The following is a 6663-nucleotide window of genomic DNA, read 5'->3' as shown; positions in this document are numbered from 1 at the left end:
CAGCTACTTTAGTGTAGTAAAGATACTCTCTCATTTGTTTTTATAGGTCCAGGCATCTAACCTTTTTCAGATGGAACGCAGCTGGCCTCTCTAAAACAGCTTTAAATCAATGTATCGGTTAAGAGGTTCAGTGTCTTAGGGGGGTAGAGGTGCCTGAAGGTTTGGAAGGCAAGATCCACACGGCAATCCCAAAGCTGTGCAATCAAAACTCTTGCAGCACCGTACACTCTCCCTGACACACCTTTCCCCTAATAACCTCTGGCTTTAAAACAGTTATCCATACACTTTCAAAGTCCAGCAAAGAATATTAGCCTCTCAGTAGACTGCCATTAAGATCTTGCATGCCACTTTGAAAACCTAAGTGCTAGAGTTTTAGTGTCAATAAGCAATTTATTTTTTTTTTTCTGGTAAGATATAATTGCACCAGTCTTTGGGACACAGCTCCAGTATTTCTTACCTCTTCATTAATTAGGTATTGTAAATCTACAATTTGTAATCTCACACTGTATGAAATACAGGTTGTAGAACCCTGCCATTTCTAAATCTAGCTTGTGTCTGTTTGTGCTGTCAAATTCCTGTGAACCTTCGAATGAATCTGTGCTTTATTTATAGGAAGAATTCATATTTTTCTAACTTGCAAATGTTGAGAATCACTCTTTCTGTACAGTAAGTATTTTGTTTATTTTTACACACTTATTGGTTTTTGTTTCCCAAAGTAGGATCTGCCTAAATCGGGGGGGAAAAAAAAGGGTATTTTATTTGGGTTTTTTATTTACTAAAAATTTAAAGCTAAAAGCTGTTTAGCCACAAGGGAAGCAACACAGAGCAGCAGTAAAGCCAGTAGCCTCTATTTTTAAAGCTGCCTTTTATTTCTGCAATGCTGATGGCCAAACTCGAGCTTTAAGTAACACTTCCCCTTGTGACCAGACTGCTTTCAACTTTTCCATTTTATTAAAAGAGCTAAATTGAGGGTATTCCATGAGTTTAATTTGCAGTTCAGTTGTTGTTTTTAAATAAAAAAATGAAAGTCAGAAGTGGTCTAGTCATCAGGGAAGAAGTACATGAAGTTAAATTGGGGATAACCCATACTGTGCTGGGACTAGAAAGTGTTTGGATAATGTTTGTCATGTGGGAAGTGTTTGATTATGGAAACATATCAGTAAGTGAGAATATGTGTGGCAGTAAATAATGGATTTTATCTCTTTCCTTAATCAACTCTTATTTCAAAACACTTATTTTAAAAAGTCATTAAAAGTATAGTCTTAAAGTGTTGCTGAAATGCTTTTGCTCTCACCTGATTTCCTTTCTTCCTTTACTTAGAAATACTGTAAAATATATTTTTATGCCAGCAATTTGGAACTAGACATAAAGAACCTGTTCTCAAATCTTTGTAGACACATAGATAATTCTGTACTAGAAGTATTCGTTCAGGAGGTAAAAAAAAAAGTGTAACTAACAGATCATCATCCTGTAATTTCAAAATAGCTCCATGCAATAGCAGGTATTGCAGTGGCTTTAGGCTTCGGCTCACACAGTGATTCTGAGCCAGACAACAGAGAAACAGATTGCAACCTCACCGAGGATGTATTGGGAGTAATGGTAACTGTGCAGGGCAGTTATACAGATCCTGTTGAAGTTCAAGAAAACACACATTTGATAAGTAAGTAATAACTATGAATTCTTTTACTTTCGATCACTTACCTATAATGTCAGCTTACCTTGCTTGAAACATCTGTCATCAACTGCACAATGCAGGCAGTGAAAATTTCAGTATAAGCAATTGTTTCTAATAGATGCATTTTCCCCATATATCAATTCATTGGTATCTGAAATAGCATACCAAGAAGAAGCTGCAAGCACATTCTGTTAGACACAGGGGTGACACGAGTTAATTTCATTGCTGTCAGGAGATATCTTGATGGGTATATATTGTGTGTTATCATGAGTTACCACAGCTGCAAGGGATTATTTCTTCTACTAATAATGGCATAATAGAATACCATAACTTGTCACAAGATTTCAAGTCATCTATGAAATTAACCTATTTCATCACTGAAAAAAAAGGTTCCTACTAATTTTTTTTCCCCTTTTTTAATGGGACTTTGGTGCTCTTGTAAATAGGAATTATGAAAGTTTCAAGGAACTGTGGAGTGGATTCATTTCTTCAGTAAAACTTGCATGTAGTTTCTAAAACTCACCCATCATATCTTTTGTCCACTGATAATGTGAACCACATCACAATTTTATAGAAAATTAACAACTAATATCCTCAGCTAATAGCAACTACCCTCCGGCCTATGTCGTGTTGCCCACATGGCAAAGGGAAATGTCCGTGTTTCTTGCAGCATTCCTTGGAGGCCATCAAACTCCACAACACTGAAGGATGATTTTTTAAGAAGTCCTAACACGGAGCATGCCAGGCCCTAATTCGTAGTTCTTCATCCCCTTTTTGGATGTAACTGAACAACATAAAAATGCATCAGCAAAGCTGTTTTTCACTCCTGGGTGAACTTTATACCCATTTGGAGAACTGAATCAGCTCAGCAAAGAGCCAGAGATATGCTACAGTATGCAGCAGGGAGGGCCTAGAAGATACCTGAGAGATGGAAAGAGCACAACTGCCTCCTCCAGTGGAAGAAAGCCATTGGGTTGGGTCATCTCGGCTTGTCTAATCAAAGTCCATTTAAAATAAAAGTAATTTTTGAAGATGGATGGGCCAACAAGTGAGAAACTGAAAGAGCTTTGTATGTAGCCACAGCGAAAAGGTGCAACATTAAAATTCCAGCATCGAAGAGGCACATCTGAGATTACTGCAGTGAAGTCCCCATCTCAAAGTGATATTTGAAAACCACTTAAGAAAAGAATAACTGCTGCTACTCATTTAAAAGTACCCAGGCATTTAAAGACATTTAAACAGTTGGTCTTACTGTAAAAAGCAAGTTAAAAATATTGACATTAACAGAGAAATAGCTTATTCATCTCCTTCTAAGGTTTTTCAAGTAATTTGGCAGCTATAGGTCTCTTTTATCTGGTTTGAACTATAGTTCCAGTTTCACCATTGCCATGACTGTACAATTCAGGTCAGATCCAAAAGCGGTGTTTGGAACATACTGCTGCATTGCTCTAACAATGTAGCATGTGTATCAAATAAGAGGAAGAGAATATCTTGCATAAGGCCACATCGAGGCAAAAGAGCAATCAACAGCTACCACCCTCTGGTTCTTTACTGAGAGAAAAGAATAGCTCACTCAAGTGCCTCTCAATAATTCTTTCCAGGGTTTCCAGCAAGGTCAACAAAGCTTCATGGTCAATGGCTAGTGAGAGAGTGAAGGATTAGCAAAAGCATTTAATTTTTGTCCATTGATGACAGCAGATCACTGGGCAATAAGATTTCCTTTCTTATTATCAGGGTCACGTAGAAGAACTGTTCCTGCTGAAGTTGCAGGAATTAAACTTATAAAATATGCTTTGCAAAATTTAGGGGAGAAGTTAGATTTGATTGTAGTTGTTTAGCAAACCCCAAGAGCTATAGTTCATAAATTAAAAGGTTTTGTGAGCACAAACATTAATTGAGTTACATGTGCTTTCTGAAATGTAGTCAGTTGGTTCTCGAAAAGATTAATGTTCTTGTGATTCCTTTGTATGCATGTCTGAATTCTCCACTCGTCCCTGTGGGTTCTGTTTAGTGGCATTTAGGTTCTCTGATGGAGCAGATGACTTTTTACAGCTGACAGTGTTGCAACAGGGATCAGGAGAAAGCTTATTTGTCTGACCCCCAGTCTGGAAGAGGAACTCAAAATGTGGATACGGGTAGAAACTGCTTTTTAATGTTTTCATTCTGTTGATAACATCAGGCTTATTTTCTCTGATGAGAGCGGGCTAAGCCTTGCCAGAATCTTTCTAAAGCCTGCTGAAGGCACAGATCTCCCTGCTGGATTTTGTTTTCTTTCTTTGTTTAACAGACAGAATAATATTTCTGGGGAGGGGGACAGGCAGAGGCAGGGAAATGTTGCTTATGGAGGTGGTGGGAGGGAACATCCACTTGATCTTTGTTTCCCTTTTCCCATCCCTCCATTTATAACCCAGGTCTTGCTCCAAAGGCATCACAGGAACTCTCTCCCCACCCTCTCCCCTTGTTAGTGAAAGAAGTTTCTACCTTAATAATACTGCTCTTTCCTCTGCCTCATCACCAGCAGTTATAGTCACAGCTTTCCATATTTTAATGATGTTTCTATATTAACAGTCTGGGAATTATAAATGTTTTATGGGTTTCTCTGGCCAGGTCTGTGGACGGAGCATCAACAGCAACTTTGTTTGGAAAAACCTCAAGAGGCAGGCTAAATGCTGTTCTTTTTAAGGCTTGAGGGAAGCCTGACATATCTTGAAAACTTGCTTGGTTTTTTTTAGGAAAAAGCACAGTAGCTTTTCCCTTAAAATTCCGCTATCTTCCTTATCCTTCCTATTCAAAAGCTGCCTACAGACAACTAGTTTACAAAATGCAATTAAAATTTGTGTTTTAAATATTTAATTAAAATTAATTAAAATTCTCTGTGTTTGCTTAAAGGTTGCAAGTTATGCTATCACAGCTAATATTTGGTCATTTGATTTGTTTTTATTTTTACTGAAAACTTGACAGAAACTTTGTCCCCATATTACTGACAGGGCACATATGTAGGAACAGAATTCAATGTTCTAAGGGTGTCTCCTGAGTAACTTACCTGAACTGGATATCTTCAGCTGGGCTCCCAAAAGTGAAGTAACCCAGCTAGGTCAGTACAAGAACTTGGGCTGAGAATTGTGGTCTGCCTAACCTCCGAGCACTCAGTGGAACTGTGCTGGAAGCCAGACTTCCCTGGGCTCTGCTTTCTATATTCAAACCACGAGATATCCTTCCTCCCTAAATAGATAAATTACGACAAGAGGGAGTGAGATCAACCTCTAAAATCCTAGGAGAAGTGAAGAAATGGGCCCTCCCGTGAGGAGCAAGAAGACTAATTGTGTAGTAAGAAAGCCACCAGCTGCCTAATAGCAAAATTTAATAGAAAAAGTACAAAGGCCTCTTTTACCCATCAATATATGTTTAGTCATAAAACAAAATATACCAGTGGGTTAGCTGCCAGTACTGAGCATTATGTAGAAATATAGGGTATGTGTCTCCACGTTTCCACTCAATGGACTTACACTATGTAAAGAAGGCCCTTAGATTTGTGCTGTTTGCCAAGTGTTTGAGTGCCTTACCTTCAGCAGAAACCGATCAATTTTATGAAAGCAAAATGCAAGATATCTGACCTGCCAAGAGGCCTAATAACAGAGCATTGCCCTTTTCACTGGTAATAACAATATTCCCCAAACCTTAAGTTAAATTGAAATATATGTGTGTCCCGATATGTACTTTCCTGGAAAATTTAAAATGGTTAACATCTATGGTCAAACACAGACGTCCCAGTCAGTAACTGAGACCACGCCTCTGAACTGCATTTTAAAAGGCAGATTTTAATTATTACTGCAGGGTAGATATAATTTATTGTTACCATTGGCACTCTTAGAAGCCATTTCATTAAATTCCAGGTATCAACAACAAAATGAGTAACGACCTAATTAAATATAGTACAACACAAACTCTCATTGGGGTCTGAGCCTCGTGTGGCATACAAAACTGGAGTACAGGCCAGGCAAAGGAGTCCCTGACAGCTGCCACGAGATCATAAGGACCTGTCAGTTCAGAACCATTGAGAAACTCAATACTGTTTTGTAAAGTGGATTAAGTAAGTCACATAAAATCTCCGTGTAGACATTCTCTTTCATAACTAAAGTATCCTTACTTGACTAAAGTTTAATATATTTTAATTGCTTTAATTCTAAACATGAATTTCCAAAGAGGGATTGAATATAGTTGTGCTAATTTATTTTAAAGATGCATCTTTTGTTGAATTCAGATCCTGAATGTCCCTCCTTCTCACCCTAAGAAGCTTTAAATAAGCAACAGCTTTAAACGGCAGTTTGACAAGGACAGGAAACAGCTTTCAGCAGCTCCTTTCCTCTTTTCTTTTTATCTGGTACTGATGAGCTGTTCATATACTCTCCTCCCTTTCCCATGCTAGGACCATCACAGGGGGGTGGCAGAAGCTTTGCACAAACACAGGCAGAATCACCTGGTTTCTCCTTAGGGTGTGAGCCAAAGCCCATTGAAGCTGCTCTTTCTTTTTCTTTTTTCTGTAATGCTGCACCTGAAATACTGCAGCACTCTTCAGAGGTAAGCTAAAGTTTGTGCCTGTTCTTATTTTGTTTGAACTACTTCACCCCTTCCCACGACTCAGCTTGTATAAAAATGTGCTGCAGTAATAAGAATGTACCCTTTCCCCCATTCATTTGTGAAACAAAACACAAAACAAAACAAGACCATTATGTAGATCATGATGCATGTATTTCACATATTTCACTTTCACTTCAGTCAAAGTGCCTGGGAAAACAAAACAAAACAGCAATCTGCTTTCAAATGCAAAAAGGGATAGCGATATTGAAAGATGAAAGAGGAGGGATTTTTCATATACTATGTGAAAAGGGACAAAATTTGCAAGTTAAAAAACAAAAAAGCCAATGTGGTTTTTTTGTGTAGAACACACAGCTGTAATTCCTATACTAGTAATAATGATATTTTTCAGG

The 6663-nt window shown here is 38.1% G+C and overlaps 1 long non-coding RNA gene across 1 annotated transcript; it reads left to right on the top strand.

The window, feature by feature from the left end:
* Positions 1-319: 319 nt before the first annotated feature.
* On the top strand, positions 320-4490 carry LOC142053962 (uncharacterized). Its single transcript, XR_012659395.1, has 3 exons — positions 320-472; positions 613-666; positions 2346-4490. It is a non-coding gene; the product is annotated as an uncharacterized LOC142053962 (long non-coding RNA).
* Positions 4491-6663: the final 2173 nt, after the last annotated feature.

This window comes from Phalacrocorax aristotelis, chromosome 2 (assembly GCF_949628215.1).
Source record: "Phalacrocorax aristotelis chromosome 2, bGulAri2.1, whole genome shotgun sequence".
NCBI classification, from domain to species: Eukaryota; Metazoa; Chordata; class Aves; order Suliformes; family Phalacrocoracidae; genus Phalacrocorax; species Phalacrocorax aristotelis.
Note: the sequence above shows the minus strand (reverse complement) of the source record. Positions and strands in the feature narration are given on the sequence as shown.